The sequence below is a fragment of the Vulpes vulpes genome, chromosome 1 (genome assembly GCF_048418805.1).
Source record: "Vulpes vulpes isolate BD-2025 chromosome 1, VulVul3, whole genome shotgun sequence".
NCBI classification, from domain to species: Eukaryota; Metazoa; Chordata; class Mammalia; order Carnivora; family Canidae; genus Vulpes; species Vulpes vulpes.
The window spans coordinates 112,299,517-112,313,258 of NC_132780.1; positions in this window are offsets into that span (position 1 = coordinate 112,299,517).

Here is a 13,742-nt window from a genome sequence, read left to right on the forward strand (position 1 = left end):
GTTAACTATTTTGCAGTCATCTTTGTTGTGGAAACCAGAGCCCCCATACTCTTCTTTTGTTCATGCCCTGACTCTCTCTGCAGGTCGTTGCCTTCTGATTATCTGCTCCCACCTGTCCTCCAAAGAGTAGCTTATTGCTTGTCTAGCAACTCCAGACTAGTTATGGTCCTCTTTACCATCTGGTAGCCTGAACCACATTTTCTCCAACAAGGTCTGAGAAGGTCCCAGTTTGGTCTCAGTTGGTCTCAGTTCCAAGTTTGCCTTTTGTTGGGTACTTTCTTTAGGACACCAGAGATACCTTGTCCTGAGATACTATATGTGTCTCAGTTTCTTTTTTATAAAAGCTCATGATTCTTTATTTGAAACTTCCCTTTTTAACTTACTGCATGATTTCTGTCTCCTGGTTGGACACAAACTACTATATTCTCCAATTGGAGATGTGTATAAACAATTGGTTATATAAGTTTGGAGTTCACAGGAGAGGTCCAAGATGGGAATACACATTCAGGACCATAAATACATAGATTATGGTGAAAGTCATGAGACTAGATTAGCTGTCAATGGAAATGAATTTAGGAATGACACAAGACTGAACCTTGGCCCAAAATTTAGAGGAAGAAGAAATAAGGAGGGAGTAGCAAAGGAGACTGAGGAGGAGTTCTGAGAGACAGAGAGACTTTTGAGGAGGGGAATGATATAAAGTGTGTTCAGTGCAACTAACTGGTCAGTTAGAAAATTGGTGGGGAATTGGCCATTGAATCAGGCAGTGTGAAAGTCTTTGGTGGTAATAGTTAAAGTAGAATGGAAGGAGTTAAATTCTAATTAGAGAAGATTTACCAAGAATGGGATAATGAAGTCATAGAGAACGAGTATAGAAATTCTCTTAATGACTTTTTCTATGAAACAAAAAATAAATGTGGATTAATGGATAGTGGGAGAGGGTGGGGTAAAGGGGAGGAGGGTCCTCTTCTTTTAAGTGATGAAAGAAAAAAACAAACATTTTTTATGCTAATAGGAAAGTTCTAGTAGAAAGAAAAAAATGATGGTAGAAGAAAGGGGGAAAAAAACCTCCTGGATTCCGGGAGCAATGTCTGAAAAGAGGAGGGAGGTGGAATCTCGGGTTGTGAAGTGGTGGGCTCATCTGTAGTCACAGGAGAGAAGACAAAATGCCTTGGCGCAAATGCTTTTGTGTAAGTGGTGAGAGCATGCAGAAATGTTCTTTTGATTAAATCTATTTTGTCAAATAAAAAATAAGGTGACAACCTTATTAAATATGGGGGAGGGGGTGCCATAGGCTTGAGAAGAAAGAACACATAACTTAGTGTATACATGAGTGGAAGAATGCATTAACTAAAGAAATATACAACTCGTGCATAAATTTAAGAATGAGTAGTCATGGAGGAGTCGGATGGAAGCTGGTAGAGTAGGAAGCGCCAGAAATCTATCTCCCTGCATAGACCATTCTGTGCCAGAATCTATTTGGTGTAATTATTTTGGAACTCTGGTGTCTACTGAAATCTTGAACTTTGGGGTGATGGCTTAGACAGTAAATTGTGGTTGACTTCAGTCAAATTCAGCTCTTAGTTCAGTGGTGGCTACCATCCGTCATCCCCCGCCCCAAGGCAGGTGACAGTGCACACATTCCAGAAGCAACTTGCATTCTATTTGCAGGAGCCCCTGTGAACAATAAGAATCCTGTCTGTCAAGATACCAAGGGTTTGAGCTCTTGACTGCTAATTGCTGCATCTGATTGTAGAGGTGCAGACATAGAGCCAGGTAACCATTGTTGCACACCTCTCCTCCCATTGTTATAGCTACTACCTCTGACAGCTGAAGTGACTTCCACGGGATTTAAGAGAATTCCCTGCCTCACTTTGCTCTCTTTACCCTTTGGGAGCCATATATTTAAGGACCATGATATCAACTCAGAAGCAACTACATATATACAGGAATTTAGAGTCACCATGTCTGCCCCAGAAAAGATTTGAGAAGACCTTCAATTTATCAAAAACAATTTATCAAAAACAAAACAAAACAAAAAACCTAGCAAGCCCAAGAGAAGAGAGAGAATCTGTTTTTTACAGTTAACACATAAGATTCAAATGTACAGTTTTCAGCAAAGAACCAAAGGACATACAAAGAAATAGGAAAGTATGACCAATTCAAAGGAGAAGTATAAATCAATAGGAACTGCCCTTGAGAAAGAGTAGATGGCAGACTCACTAGGCAAAAAACCAACTGTCTTAAAGCTACTCAAAGAGCTAAACAATGTGAACAAAGACAAGAAAGCAGTATATGAACAAAATCTCAATAAAGAGATAAAAAAGGAACTAAAATTCTGGAGCTGAAAATTATGGTAACTGAAATCAAAACTTCATTAGAAGGATTCAAAAGGAGATTTGAGCATCCAGAAGAATTGGTGAACTTGATGATAAGATGGGCAAGTGAAATAATTAAATCAGGTACAGAAAGTAAAAAGATTGAAGAAAGTGAATAGAACCTAAAAGACTTTTGGGAATCATCAAGTGAGCCAATGTGTACATTGTTGGAACCCCGGAAGGAGAAAGAGAGAGAAAGGAGAAGAGATTGTTTGAAGAAATGATGTCCAGAAACATCCAAAATTTGATGAAAGACATAAATAGAAACATTCAAGAAATTCAGCAACTCTAAACAATAGATTCAGAGATACCTGCAATGAAGCACTTTGTAATAAAAATAGAAAAACATTGAAAGTCAAAGCCAGAGAGAATCTGGAAATCAGTAAGAGAGATGTGACTCATCATATACAAGAGGATCCCCAAGATGATAATCAGAATATTTTTGTTAGAAAACTTGGAGGTCAGATGACAGTGCACTGATATATTCAAATTGCTGAAGGATAAAAACTGTTAACCAAGAGTCCTGGCAAAACTGTCCTTTAAAAAGTGAGGGAGAAATTAAGACATTTCTGGATAAACAAAAGTTTATGCTAAAGGGAAGCCTTTAACTGAAATGGAAAGACACTGGATAGTAACTCAAAATCGCATGAAAAATATAAAGATCTTTGGTAAAGGTATTACATGAACAATTATATAAGCTGTATTACTGTAACTTCAGTTTGTAACTACACTTTTTGTTTTCTATAATATTTAAGAAACTAATGATAAAACGAATAATTACTATCTATGTTTTCGGACACACAGTGCATCAAGATGTAGTTTATAACACCCGAGAGTAAAAGGTAGTAGGGATGGAGCCGTATAAGAGCAGACTTTTTGTATATTATTGAAGTTAAACTGTTGTAAATTCAAATTATAATATTATGCCTTTAGGATGTTAAATATAATCCCCATTGTAACCACAAAGATATAAAGTAGAATAGTGGTGGTCAGGCCTGGGGTGGGGAGTGCAGGGAGTTATTGCTTAGTAGGTAGAGAGTTTCAATTTTTCAGGTTAAAAAAAGTTCTGGAGATGGATGGTGGTGATGGTTGTACAACAGTGTGAATGTACTTAGTGCTACATAACTATACACTGAAAAATGGCAAATTAGTGAATTTAAATTATTAAAAAATTAAATTTAAATTAGTAAAAATGGTAAATTTTGTTACATGTATTCTAGCACAATTTTAAAAATTTATTTATTTAGGGAGAGAGAGAACATGCACACATGCTCTCTAGCACATGAGCAGGGGGAGGGGCAGAGAGAGAGAATCTTGAAGCAGACTCCTTGCTGAGCATGGAGCCTGACTTGGGGCTCTTTCCTCCAATCCATGAGTTGGATGCTCAACTGACTGAGCCATCCAGGCACCCTGTAGCACAATTTTAAAAATAAGAATTTAAAATAGAGACTGTAGGCATCATTTAAGATGCCTACATTTTCGTTTTGTATCTTTTCTGCACTTCAGTTTAGTTGTGTGGATGCAAGTGCAGAGCCAGTGAAGATATGAGTTTCTCAAGGTTATAAGACAATAAGGTGTGTGAGAAAGGGGTCAAGGAATAAGAAGTAAATGAAGGATGATTTTAATGACTGTGGAATAAAAGCTGATGGCTAAAACTTTAGCCATTAAGGTCAGGCTAGTAGCAGAAGTAATAGGAGACAACAAAGTAGCCCCTTCCCTTTTGGCAGCCTTCCTGGAAGTCCCAGACACTTAAGGTTTATTGACCAGACATAATCATGGACTATACATAGCTGTTAAGGGATTCTAGAAAGTCTGTCCCTTAATTCTAAGGAGCAGTGTGCCATGCTAAAAACAAAACAGAACAAAAAAACAAATAACCATGCTATTTACTAGGGAAAAAGGGGAGAATGCATGTGGAAAGCAACTACCCTTCTCTATCACAGTATGAAACAATATCTTGTATAATGAGTCTCTTTGGAGAAAGACTATAGATGAAGTTGTTTTAGCTGGGGAAAGGCAGTATTCTGCTTTAATCAGAGCTAGGCACAAGGCCATTTTGGCAAAAAATGCGGGTGAGACAACAGCATTTTTTTTCCTTCTCATCCATTCATCATCTTTCTCAGGCATGCTTATCTATCAGGTCGTAAGAATCTTCATATATTTCTCATCCCTTTACTTACAGAAGCCTTTTTTGAGGAAAGGATCTGATAACTCAATTTCATTGTGGTTTAAATGACTGATGGAGTTTAGAGTCATTCATTTGAACAGAGTAAATATTTTTGAAGGGGATGAACCTTAAACTAAAAGGTATGACATCTCATTGGAGTGGATTCCTAGCTAAAGAAGCAGAAATAATTTAAGGGGTATGGGGAGCTTCCCGTAGCCTCTGTTAATAACGCTGTCTTGGCCCTCCCTACCTGAATATTCCTAAGGATATCACTGGCCAGAGCTACATGGGTCAGTCTTTCAGACTGTCAGTCTGGCAACAGTTATTAAATTCAGTTTGAGACCAAATAAAAAAGGAGCATTTTGCAATTGGATTGAATAAAGGTTAATAGCGTAAAAGATGCAGAAATCACGATCAGATAGCCATGGGATTCAGACATCTCACAACTCAATCAGAGAATGCTAGGAAGTTGAGTTAACCTCATGGCATCCAGCAGAATTGGCCCAGGACATGGTTTTGCTTGTGACAGAGCACATTTCCTTTTATGCTCATTGAATAGCCAAATAGAATTGACTGATGGTTTGCCACATGCCACCAAGAGGTATCTTAGCACATCTGATAGACTACAGAATAGGAATGCTGCTTAACATGAATTTTATTGCATCTCAGCACCTGCTCCAGCCAACAGTCATTACTATCTAGGAGAGGCTGTGCTCAGATTATCATTATTCCTGTATCTTTGCATTTGTATTCTATTCTGCCGACTACTGTGCAAGGTAAAATTGATAAATGGAGGGACTGATTGTGAGTGGCAGAAACCTGTGGCTGCATGTCCTTTGCAAGCCTGGAATATTAGGAAAGGTTGAGGAGGGGGTTGTTGATGTAATTGGAATCATTGTCTAAATATACCAGCCTCCCCGTCTCTCTCTTGTTCAGTCTCCTTCCTTCCCACCCTCTCTACCTCTTTGTCTCTCTTGCCCATTAATTTTTGTGAGGATTTAAAAAATCTTAATAGGAGGGAATAATGCCATATATAACCAAGATAAAAATTATCAGGCAAAAAAAATCCAAATATTTGATCAGTCAGATCAATGATAGAATTGTAGAATCCCAGGTATTCAAGTTAAGGATAATATCCACTCAGGAGAGCCAGACCAGTCACTGAGATATTGAAATATCTCTGTACCAAATGTTATGTATCAACCCATGTCCTCTGGATATATCCTTGCCACAAAGTCCCTTGGTGGGTCCTTAAGGGTTCTAAGACCGTTAAAATTGCCTCCCTATTTAGAAACTAAAGAGGTAGACCTTGGAATGGCAGGGGGTAGGAAGAAGCAGCTCCTTGTTTAATCTGATTGTTCTAAACCCCTGTCCCATCAGTTGTTAAGTGCTAGAATTTCTAACTGCTAGAATGCCCTTTAAAGACTCCAATGGAAAAGGTTGCTGTAGGATAGGAAAAATAAAATGAGCTGCTCCTATGTAATGTACCTGCTGTTTGTTCTTAGGTACAAAACTGGGCACCCAGCTTTCTTGGGCCTTTGGTGAAGAGCCAAATCAATATTCTTTTGCGTATCAAACTGTCAGTTTTTAGGCATAGGATAGTGACTTTATCGGAGTAGATGAGGAAAAGCAAAAGGACATGTTCAATCCACTGGTCAAGGACCCCTACAGATCTAAGTGATGATTCAACTCATTATATGTGGCCTGTTGTAACCCTTGTAGCCTTTGCTCATTAACCTGTAAAATGGATTTACTACTGCATATCATTATTTGTAGGTGTCCTTTTATTGAGAAGGTCTCTGGAACTCCCAGAGGGATTCAAATTTTACCTTTTGGATATTTCTTCCCTCCAGAATTCAATAGGCATAAAAATGTTTCATATCTTTAGCAGGATTCATGTCTTTTCAGTCATAGTTAACAATGGTATTCTTGACAGAAACTGCATCCTCTGCCACTTTATTATGTGCATTTCTTTGAACCATTTGTACGCTGTGTGTGATTGGGTCTGTACAGATTAAAATAGCACCGAGAGAGCCAATTTAAGGCTTGGGATGAGTGAGCCTGAGCATTAGAGACATTCTGGCACACATACACATCGTAAATCCTGTTGTTAAGTTTGCAGTGGGTGTGATGGAATGTGCAGCTCAGGCACTTTACCCTCGTTAGTGCAAAAGTAAATTGTAAAGGCTCTCACAGAGCTCCACAGGGAATAAACGAGGAGAGGGAATGGAAAAGATATTCTGAAGTCTGATAACTTTCCCCCTTGGCATCCCAAGATTCAATACACTAGTCAGAAAGGCTAACATCTTTGCTGATTTTAGCTTTGTATGCTAATTAAATGCATGGTATTGTGTAGTAAAAGAGAATCTGAATGGCTTTCAGCACATTCAGAATGGAATAGGAAATGAAAAACAGGGCTTCTGTAAGCAGTTCATTGATGAGATATGGTAAATGGTGGGAAATTGCTATACAGATTAGGCTCATGATGGCATGTTTAGGAATTAAATACCTATTTTCCTCTAAAATTCATATTGTTAAATAACAAACTTACTAACCTTATATGCTCATCTGTTACAGCCATATTTCTCAACTTCACAGGGACATTAGACTCTCCTGGGAGGCTGAAAAAATACTGATTCCTTGGTCCTATCCAAAGAGGTTCTGATTTATTTGGTCTGAGCATCAGAGTTTAAGTCTCCTTGATGAATTAAAAAAAAGTTTTCCCCCCATCTTTATTGAAGTATATTTGGTGAATAAAATTGTAATGTATTTATAGTACACAATGTGATGGTTTGATATGTGTATACATTATGAAAAGGTTCACCCAATCATCATTACTTACTACATCCATTGTCTCATGTAGTTATTTTTTTCTGAAGTGGGGAGAACACTTGAAATCCAACTCTTAGCAAATTCCAGTTCTACAACACATGTCACCATGATATGTGTTAGATCCTTGGAACTAACTCCTCTAAAAAATATTAAAAAAAATAAAAGAACTAAGTCATCTCATGACTGACAGTTTATGTCATTTTATCAGAGGTTTCATCCAACGTCTACTCCCTGGCAACTACCATCCTTCTATTCTGTTTCTGTGAGTTCAACTTTTATTTTTTAGATTGCACGTGTGATACCATGCAGTATGTCTTTGTTCTGTCTGGCTCATTTCACATAGCATAGTGCCCTCTAGGTTCATCTGTGTTCTGAAGTTCAGGTTGAGAACCATCAGGTGAGAACCACTTTGAACCATTTGGTTTAGAGCAAGGTACCTTACTGACACAAATGCTTTAAGTAAGACATCATTCATTTATAGCCTGTATATTTTTAATATACATACATTCAAACTATAAATGACTCAGGAAATCATTGTTTAAAACTTTTAAGGCCTAGAAACATTTTAATTAATGCATTGAGTTTTTAATGCAATGTATCTAGAAATATTGTTTCATAGTGTAGTTTAAAATTACAGTGCATAGAGTGTATAAAAATTCAGAACTGTTTTTCGATTTTATACTGTCTTTAAGAAAGCAAAACTTCTGAGTACATACAGTTAAGAGTTTTAATAGGAAATATCTTTCTCCAGGTACTTGGCAAGATTAAAGGTATTTCTGTGTAACAAAATAGTATTTGTTTCTTTTTGGGAGAGAGAGAAAATAATCTCTAGCTAGAAGATAATAGCAGTTGAATGCTGATGAAGGTTTGACTGATTTGATTGCAGTTAATTAAGAACCTGGGAGTTTCTCAGAATCAAACCTGCTTTATATCAGAGGTGATGGGGATCATTTTGACACTTCAAACAGTCTCTGAGTTGAGTGAAGTCTTGGATTTTTGAGATCAGAGAAAGGCTTTAATGCAATTATTTATCATTGCTTGGCTACTAGCATGAAGAATAAATTCAATTCATTAGTAACTTAAAACATTATTAGTGGGGCCTATTTAAGGTGTCCATTAAAAGCATTTTGGGACGTTTTTTCTTTTTTTTTTTTAAGGGTTTTATTTATTTATTTATTCATAAGAGATATATAGAGAGAGGGAGGCAGAGACACAGGCAGAGGGAGAAACAGGATCCATGCAGGGAGTCTGACGTGGGACTCCATCCCAGGTCTCCAGGATCACACCCTAGGCTGAAGGTGGCGCTAAACCGCTGAGCCCCCCAGACTGCCCAGGGTCATTTTTTCTTCCAGAAATAAATCACCTTTCTTCTCTGCTTTGTTAAATCTGAGTAGGAAAATAAAAAAGTAAATATTTAAACTGATTTTTTCATTCCTTAATAAGATAGTAGGTTCCAAGGCTAGACATTCTGAGGTGGCCTTCATCTGACAGGGATCTACTTCCATTGTAGCATTTTGAGGAAAAAGTCATTAAGAGAAAATTATATACCAGTTTACACTGGGGAATAGCCTGATGGTTGATGGACAACTCTGTTTCCGTGTTCCCAGTAATGTTATTTAGAACTAAAAATAGCAGTGTTTTTGTGTTTGTTTTTCGTTGTTTTCCGTTTTTTTTTTTTTTTTCCTTTTTTAACATTGAATTAAAATTGACATACAGTTATTGTATTGGTTTCAGGCATACAAGATGGTGATTTGATTCTTTTTAAAAAAATATTTTATTTATTTATTCATGAGAGACCAAGAGAGAGGCAGAGACATAGGCAGATGGAGGAGAAGCAGGCTCCAAACAAGGAGCCCGATGTGGGACTCGATCCTGGAACTCCAGGATCGTGCCCTGAGCTGAAGGCAGACGTTCAACCACTGAGCCACTCTGACGTCCTGGTGATTTGATGTTTTTACATATTTGGAAATGATCACTATGATAGGCCTAGTTATCATATGGCACATGTAAAGTTGTTGCAATATTATTGACTATATTGCTTACACTGTACATTTTATTTCTGTGACTTATTTTATGCCTGAAAGTTTGTACTTCTTAATCTTCTTTACCTATTTCACTTGTTCCCTTTCTCTGTTACTCTCAGGCAGCCACTAATTCATTCTTTGTTTCTAGGAGTCCGTTTTGTTTCTTCATTTATTTTGTATTTTTAGATTCCACATATAAATGAAATCATACAATATTTATCATCCTGATTTATTTCGCTTAGAATAATACCTGTCTAGGTCCATACATGTTGTTTCAAATGACAAGATTTCATTCCTTTTTAATGATCTGAGTAATGGTTTCATGGTATGTATGGGTGTATGTATACATACACATACACACCCCCACACATATGTCCTTTATCCATTCATCTATTGATGGATATTTAGGTTTCTTCTATATCTTTGCTATAGTAAGTAATGCTGCAGTGAGCAAAGTGGTACATATATCTTTTTGAATTGTGTATTTTTTTCTTTGTTTTCTTTGGATGGCTACTCAGAAGTGGAATTGCTGGATTGTATGGGAGTTCTGTTTCTGATTTTTTTGTGGAACTCCATGCAATTTTCCATGGTAGCAGCACAAATTTACCTTCTCACTAAGAGTGCAAGAGTGTTGCCTTTTCCTCACATTCTCACCAACACTTGTTATTTCTTGTCTTCTTGATGCCTCCCATTCTGATAGATGTATTACATAGATGTGATTTTCATTTCCCTGATTATGAGTGATATTGAGCATCTTTTCATATGTCTATTGGCCACCTGTATATCTTCCTTGGAAAAATATTTTTTTGGAGCTCATTTTTAATTGGGTTGTTTTTTTGATATTAAGTTGTATAAGTTCTTTAGATATTAGCCCCTTATGGGATTTATTATTTGCAAATATCTTCTCCCATTCAGTAGGTTGCCTTTTCATTTTGTTGATAGTTTCCTTCATTGTGTAAAAGCTTTTTAATTTGATATTGTCCCATTTGTTTATTTCTGCTTTTGTTGCCCTTGTCTGAAGAGACATATCAAAAAAAAAATTATTGTCAAGACCTATGTCAAAGAGCTTACTGTCTGTGTTTTCTTCTAGGCATTCTGTTTTCAGGTCTTACATTCAAGTATTTTAAACCATTTTGAGTTTATTTTTGTAAATAGTGTAAGAAAGTGGTCCAGTGTCATTCTTTTGTATGTAGCTGTCCAGTTTTCCTAACACCATTTGTCAAAGAGACTGCCTTTTCCATTGTACATTCTTGCCTCCTTTGTCAAAGATTAATTGACCATGTAGGTATGGGTTTATTTCTGGACTCTGTATTCAGTCCCTTTGATCTACATGTTTATTTTTGTGTCAGTACTGTACTGTTTTGAGTAGTATAGCTTAATAGCATTGTTTGAAACCAGTGAGTGATGAATAGCCACAGATCTTGAGAATGCAGTTCTCTAATACAAGAAGCTTTTGATTTATGAATAGTCATGAAACAAACTCTATTCACTTTACAACAGTCTCAGTAAAAGCTATTGCAAGGCATTTTTTGTACAGCTGATGTTATTGTCCCCAAAGTCAATTTCTAAAGGCAACGATAATTATATGTGTCAGCCTGACTGGGCTAAAGGATAGCTGATAAAACAGGATGTTTTTGAAAGAGATTAGCATTTGGATTGGTAGACTAAGTAAAGAAGATTGCCTGTACTGTTGCAAGTAGGTATTATTTAATCCATTGAAGATCTAAACAGGGAAAAAGGAAAAAAAGGAAGAATAAGGAAAAATTTGCTTGAGGTGGAACATCCATCTTCTCCCACCCATAGACATCAGTGCCATTGATTCAGACTTTAAGACTAGAATTGGGACTTAACAATCTCAGCTTCTCTGGTTCTCAGGTCTTCAAATTCAGCTGAATGACACCACTAGTTTCCTGGTTCTCTGACTTGTAGATGGTAGATTGTGTAACTTCTTGGTCTCCATAATTTGATTACTATATAATGAACTTTCTTTTGTATATATCTATATATATCCTATCTGTTCTCTTTCTCTGCAGAACCCTTATGAATATAGTTTATATGTCAAAGAAATTAGGAACCTTGAAAATCATCCTAAATTTTCTTGTTTCTAATCAAATGACATGTAAGGATTGTATGTTGTAGATGCTCAACAGAGAATTTCTTTTCAGTGAAGAGAAGGAAGAGTAAGCCAAGACTTAGAGAAATAAAGAGGGAAAAATGATGATTTTCAACAAGGGGCTTTCATCAATTTACTATCATTTCTTTTTTGTCTAGTGAGATCTAGTCTTTCCCATTCTTAACCAGACCATTCCTGATATCTAACATGTGCCAATTCTCTGTTTCCTTGTACTTGTAAGCACTGTTCAACATTGATTTCTTTTACTCTTTCATATAGTCTGATTTTATTTTATTTTTTTAATAATTAATTTTTTATTGGTGTTCAATTTGCCAACATACAGAATAACACCCAGTGCTCATCCCGTCAAGTGCCCCCCTCAGTGCCCGTCACCCATTCACCCCCACCCCCCGCCCTCCTCCCCTTCCACCACCCCTAGTTCGTTTCCCCGAGTTAGGAGTCTTTATGTTCTGTCTCCCTTTCTGATATTTCCCAACATTTCTTCTCCCTTCCCTTCTATTCCCTTTCACTATTATTTATATTCCCCAAATGAATGAGAATATATAATGTTTGTCCTTCTCCGATTGACTCATTTCACTCAGCATAATACCCTCCAGTTCCATCCACATTGAAGCAAATAGTGGGTATTTGTCATTTCTAATGGCTGAGTAATATTCCATTGTATACATAAACCACATCTTCTTTATCCATTCATCTTTCGATGGACACCGAGGCTCCTTCCACAGTTTGGCTATTGTGGACATTGCTGCTATAAACATCGGGGTGCAGGTGTCCCAGCGTTTCATTGCATCTGAATCTTTGGGGTAAATCCCCAACAGTGCAATTGCTGGGTCGTAGGGCAGGTCTATTTTTAACTCTTTGAGGAACCTCCACACAGTTTTCCAGAGTGGCTGCACCAGTTCACATTCCCACCAACAGTGTAAGAGGGTTCCCTTTTTTCCGCATCCTCTCCAACATTTGTGGTTTCCTGCCTTGTTATCTCACTGGTGTGAGGTGGTATCTCATTGTGGTTTGGATTTGTATTTCCCTGATGGCAAGTGATGCAGAGCATTTTCTCATGTGCATGTTGGCCATGTCTATGTCTTCCTCTGTGAGATTTCTGTTCATGTCTTTTGCCCATTTCCTGATTGGATTGTTTGTTTCTTTGGTGTTGAGTTTAATAAGTTCTTTATAGATCTTGGAAACTAGCCCTTTATCTGATAGGTCATTTGCAAATATCTTCTCTCATTCTGTAGGTTGTCTTTTAGTTTTGTTGACTGTATCCTTTGCTGTGCAAAAGCTTCTTATCTTGATGTCAAGATTTTAAATTGCCTTTCCTCCTTAGCATTACAGAATTTTAAAAGTTAAGCTTAGGATGTCATGAGATGAGGATTTAAAGAATGTAGCACAGCACAAAGCACCTGGCAAACATTCGGTAAATAGCTATTATTATTGTATACAATACCATAGTGATCAAATCTTACCTATTTCTTGTTTCGCATTCAAGAAAACTGCAGTCCTGTGAGTTAAGAGATTTGGCTAAAATAAAATTAAGAACTATACCACAAGTGGGATCAGACACAGGTTCTTCTGAAACTTGACCTAACACATTATAAAGCATATTTTATGAACTTCTTGCTCACATACTAGTAGCATATGATGGAGGCAGTGTTATGATTCTTACCAAATTTTGTTTCATTTTCCTCTTCCTGGGCACACAATACTATATTTTCTTGTCTTCTGTTGGGAGCATAGAGATTAACTTCTGGACCATAGGATATGGTTAGAACTGATTTAAGCTGGTTTCAGGACTTGCACTTAAAATACCCTACATGATCCTATCCCCCAGCTTCCTTTTCCCTTCTGTGGTGACCTTGTGTTCTAGATGTATAGGTACATAATGGCAGGAGCACAGATCCTTAAGTCACAACTTGAAGGAGAGCTATTGAGGAGAACAGTCTAGCTTTCACTGATAATAAGAGAAAAATAATGTTGGTTGTGTTAAGCCACTAAGATTTCAGTATTTCTTTGTTACTGCAGCATAGCCTGTGACAGGTTGTGGGCCTCAATCCAAATCTGTTTTTATCTACTATACAAACCTTATTTGTCCCTTCCATTTTCAGTGATTAAACAACCCATGACTACTTTTAGTTGGAAAGAACACTGATTAAGTTGCCCCATTTTTTAAAAAAATTCTGTTTTCACTTAATTTAGTTGTAGATAAACTC